The sequence below is a fragment of the Suncus etruscus genome, chromosome 8, assembly GCF_024139225.1.
Source record: "Suncus etruscus isolate mSunEtr1 chromosome 8, mSunEtr1.pri.cur, whole genome shotgun sequence".
Taxonomy (NCBI): Eukaryota; Metazoa; Chordata; class Mammalia; order Eulipotyphla; family Soricidae; genus Suncus; species Suncus etruscus.
In genome coordinates, this window is record NC_064855.1 from 80,985,510 (window position 1) to 80,991,352 (window position 5,843).

Here is a 5,843-nt window from a genome sequence, read left to right on the forward strand (position 1 = left end):
AAACAGTGTTCTAAGTTTAATATCTAGACTAAAGGGTTTTTTTTTATAAGGGGTACATTCCTGTTATAAGTAAAAAAAAATGTTCACACTTTGTTTCTTTGCAAAGTACAGAAACTCATCTGTGTACATTGTTTTATCTTTAAAACAAGATACATGGTTTTAGGTGGATTGTAAACTTAGAATAGAATATAGTTTAGTTAGAAGCCCAGAGGATAATAGAAAGTTAAGTTTTAACATCTTAAAGTAGTTCCTCTCTAGCCTGGACCTAAATGTCATACTAATGTAAATTAAGAGATTAGTAAGAAGCCAGGTTTCCTATATCAAATTTCCTTTAGCTAATGGAACAGGTTTCTAGCTATAGTCTAGGGGTTAAGACTATCTTCCTAAACTTTGATTTTGAAAGAGATAAACTTATATGAAAGGGGTACAAAATCTATACCTAGTAAAGTTCAATACCCCAATGCTATTCTCCTCAAACCTTTTTGGAGTATACATTAGTTAGCAGATATTCAAAGTATTTAGTGGAAGTCCATGAAACAAAGCAATTCTTTCTGTTATAAACTGCTATGGTATTCAAAGACAAGGAGAAAATAAATTGTTTTTGATTCTGAACTTTCAGGTAAAGAGAAATTTAATCAAGGTTATATTTGTGCCTGTAATTATGTACATTTGAAGGGAGAAGTAATTTTGGAGCAAAATAATATGAATGGAAAATAATATCTACCATGATATGAATCTCAAAAATAACTCTACAAAATTTTCCCAACTCTTCATGCAGTTTTCCACAGCGGGACTTTTGGTGTAATTCTTTGAAAATATATTGAAGCAGCCATCCATGGCAGGAACTAATTCTGGCGGGCCTTTTGTCAGTCCCTCCTAATAGAGATATAAAATTCTTATTAATGGCATAAACACTGATAACTGTGTTAACTAATTTATATGAATTTTTTGTTTTTGTTTTGTTTTGTTTTGTTTTGGGACCACACCAGGTGTCACTCAGAGGTTATTCCTGGCTATGGGCTCTGAAATCTCTCTGGCTTGGGGAATCATATGATTTACCCAGGGTTGGAACCACTGTCTGTCCTAGTTCAGAGCATGCAAGGCAAACGCTTGACTTATTGAACCACTGCTCTGGCCCAGTAATTTATATAAAATTTTAAATGTATTTTTAAAATATTTTAATCTAAAATTTTCTGAGTAGATTTAAAAATTAGAGCTTACAGTTTGTTCAATTTTTATAAAACACAACTACATAAACTGGTATAAATTTAGTCTTTGAATATTATTTAAAAGACAAAACGTATGTCTTTTTCTGAGTGAATAAATCATGCCTAATATTTTATTAAAATAGATCTTAAATGATTTAGTAATATTATTTTATTGACAGTTGAAAAATATATCAGTACAAATCATACTAATATATTTATACTTCAAAGCATTTTTTTTCTTTTCTTTTTTTTTTTTTTTTTTTGGTTTTTAGGTGACATCCAGCGTGCTCAGGGCTTACTCCTGACTCTGTTCAGAAATCGCTCCTGGAAGGCTCGGGGGACCATATGAGATGCCAGGATTCGAACAACCATCAGTCCTGGGTCAGCTGAATGCAAGGCAAACACCCTATTGCTGTGCTATCTCTCCGGCCCCCAGAATTTTGCTTTTAACAATACCATCATGCATAGCACAATTACAGATAAATTTTACATTATTAATATAATTATCAAAATGTATAAAATTTATTTCTTGGTATTACACAGCTGATTCAACTTGAAAAATAATAGGACTTTCTATTATTACTTTTTCCATACTTTTATAAAAATCTATGTTTTATTTAAGTATATACTAAATATAAAGAAATAACACAATAGTTATTATTACATTGGTATTGTGACTTAAAAATCAAAAGAAAAATAAGTGCCAATAATTTATATAAAGTGATTCTTCTAATTAAATTTCATTTTGTTTAATTTTTAAGTTTTAGAATATGTAATTCCATATATTATTATATATTTTGAAAGTAATACATGTTCTATAGATTTGTTCCCTAATCTTATCTTCTGACCATTGATACTTTAGTTATTAGCATATTAGATACTTTAGTTATTAGCACATTTTGTGTATGTGTGTATACTTTAAATGCTTTCAAATTGCTTTTATACATTAAGCTTTCTAGATTAATAGAAAAACAGTAGATAAGAAGTTAAGTCAGTTTCCCTTACTGTGTCTCTTACAAGTGTCTATTACACTTGCTTAAGGAAATTAAAATTTCCCATTCACTTGTACATACCCTGAGGGTATTTGTAATGATCTTGACAGGTAAGATAAATGGTTAGCTAAAACTGTGGGTGAAGGTTAGAAGGACTAGTCTGAGGAAGCTAAATTAAAAGTAAATTACCAGTTGAATTCCTACTTGTTATAAAAGCCTAGAAAAGTTCAAATAGAGCACAACCACTGTCAAGTACAGACTTTAAAAAGTCAATATTATATTTACAGTAATAAGTAATTAAATCAAAACTCTAATTGTATACAGTATTATTCTCAGGATCTATTGTCACCATTCCCCATATTTATGATAATTTAAAATAACATCATAAAAACATGAATTATTGTAGCTGCAAAGCCCAAAATATAAATTAAAGTTAAATATTTATAGTAAATGAATACAGTCAATAAATGCAAAGTGATATTTAAACAGTCGCAAAATATTGATTAAAATTCAATTTTTTTTGCTTTTTTTTGGGGGGTGGCACACCCAGTGATGCTCAGAGGTTACTCCTGGCTATGCGTTCAGAAATCGCTTTTGATTTGGGGGACCATATGGGACACTGGGGATCAAACAGTGGTTTGTCCTAGGTCAGCTACTTGCAAAGCAAAAGCCCTACCACTGCGCCACAGCTCTGGCCCCTGAAATTCAATTTTTAACTACTATAATTTTGATTTATTTTGCATTTTTAAATATCTATTGGTAACTTTGATGAACTAATTTTAGTAGGTATACTGTGAGATATATTATTTTATCCATTAAAATATATGACAATTTAAATATTGCTTTTATAGGAGCAAAATTTAATATCAATTTAAATGTATATATTATATGATTAAATGCACTAATTGAAACATTTTAGTATGATGAAACTTAAATATGAAAAGCTTTTGCTGAAATAAATGAAATAAAAACCAATGTGTATGCTTAGAATTTTATGTTTTTCTGCAATTTTAATATTTTATGAGACAAAACTCATTGAGTAAGTGACAGAAAAAATTTGAAAATATTTAGCAAAATATAAGGTGAAAAAATTTATGTTTAAACAAAAGATTGAGCAATAAAGATTAATGATGATTTAAAACAGTTATAGCAAAGTGTAACAAAAGTAAAAATGCATAGGCAATAGAAGTGTATTGATTTTTATTCAGTCCACACAAAATTCTAATGCACACAAATCAGAATTAAGAGCATTATACTTTTTATAAAGATTATTATTGGTGATAATCAATAAGTAAATATCCAAACTTGGACATTTTTAAATTTTGTTTATTAAGTTATCTAATAAATAGAGTTTTGTTTTGTTTGTTTTGCTTTTTTTGTTTGTTTAGTTGGCAATGCCTGACTATTCTGATCTCATGTTCAAGTTCTCTCCCAAGGTATTCAGGGTAGTGTGTGATACTAGAAATAAAACTGAAGATCCCTCATGTGCTCAATTCATTGAACTCTCTCAATGAATATATGTGCTCAGTTCATTGAACTATCTCAATAGTCATGTTTGTTTATACTTTATTTAAAAATAATAAAAATGTAAATGTCCTAATTTGTATGTTAAGATGCAATCAGGAGGACACATTTTTAAGGATTGTTGTTGATGAGTCAAAAATATTATTATTGGATAGAATTGACGTTTTTGGAAACACAGTCTTTCATTATTAAGAACAACAAAATGGAAGGAATGCACATAGTATCTCTGTTTAGTTATTTCTCTAACTGCACTCACCACTCTTTGTGTTGAGCTTCATGCCATGAGCTGGTGCTTCTGGCCCTCATCTCTATTGTCTCTAGGCATTATTACAATAATATATTTTGTTTGTCTTAAAACACATAGATGAGTGAGATTATTCTGTGTCTATATCTCTCCTTCTGACTTATTTCACTCAACATATTAGTTTCTAAGTCCATTCATGTATAGGAAAATTTCATGACTTCATCTCTCCTGATGACTGCATAATATTCCATTATGTATATATGTACTACAGTTTCTATAGCCATTCATCTGTTGAAGGGCATCTTGGTTGTTTCCAGAGTCTGGCTATTATAAATAGAGCTGCAGTGAATATAGGTGTAAAGAGGGAATTTTTGTATTGTAGTTTTTAGTTTCTATGGCATATTTCTAGAAGCGATAAAACTGGATCAGATGGGAGCTCAATTTCAAGTTTTTTGAGTAATCTCCATATTGTTTTACATAAGGGCTTTAAGACTGCATTCCCACCAGCTGTGAATGAGATTCCCTTTCTCTCTATATCCCCACCAGCACTGATTGTTCTTGTTCTTTGTGGTGTGTGCCAGTCTTTGTGACATGAGATGGTACCTCATTGTTGTTTTGATTTGAATCTCTCTGATAATTAGTGATGTGGAACTTTTTTTTCATGTGCCTTTTGGCCATTTGTATTTCTACTTTAAGAAATTGTTCATTTATTCTCATTTTTGATGGTGTTAGATGCTTTTTTTCTTCTTAAGTGTGTCAGTATCTTATATATTATTAATATTAGCCCCTTATCTGATGGGTAATGGATGAATAGTTTCTCCCATTCTTTGGGTGTCTTTTGTATTTGAATCACTATTTCCTTGAGGTACAGAAACTTCTCAAGTTAATACAGTCCCAGATGTATATCTTGTCTTTCACTTGTCTGGAAAGTGTGCTTTCCTCCTTGAAGATGTCTTTTGTCTCAATGTCATGGAGTGATTTACTTACTTGTTGTTCTATATACCTTATGGTTTCCAGTCTGATATCAAGGTCTTTAATACATTTGGATTTGACTTTTGTGCAAATCTGAGTTATATGTACAAATATTTTAATGTTTAATTTTTCTACTTATTAATTTGGGGCAGAAGATAGAGTTTATAAAGAAATAGATGTTCTAAAATGGTGATCTGCTAATTCAGCTGTATTGTGGGGGAGAAGGGTTACAAGAGAAAGTGTTCAAGGTGTTACCCTATTTCCCATTCTTCCAATGTAACCTTACATACAAGAAAGACCTGCCCATTTCTGGGCGGTGTCTTTGGTGGGTTACAAAAGGTTTGAACTGAGGAGTTCTGGAGGAGATTTGGAGGAGGAGTTTGGATAGAGATGAAGCTAGGAAGATGGAGGAAGACGAGATGGCTGAAGGACAAGGTACAATGCAGAGCTGAATAGGGATCTAGCGTAAAAGGTTTATAGGCCACACATGGCTAGGACATGAATAAAGCTGATATCTCCTGGAACCTGTCTGTGGATGATTTCCTTGCCGCTACCTGAAACTGCAGACCGACCGGCTGAAGGAGGTTGGAAACACGTGGTCCTGGGCTGGAGGAGAAAAGTCTCTCATCCCTCTATCACCATCTACCATCATCCAAGCATATCCAAAAGGCCTTTATGCAACACAGGGCTTACTCTGGATTTAAGCTAAGTAATCGCTCTGTTGAGCTTGGGGACCAAATGGGTAACTGGAAATAAAATCTGAGTCTGGTGCATAAAAAGCAAATGCCCTACATAATTTGACCCTGAATGAAAAAGTATTATTTTATTTATATTTAATAATGTATTTCTTCCTTTTAGGCAATACCCAGCAGTACTTGGCCTAGTGGACCAGAGCTATTGACT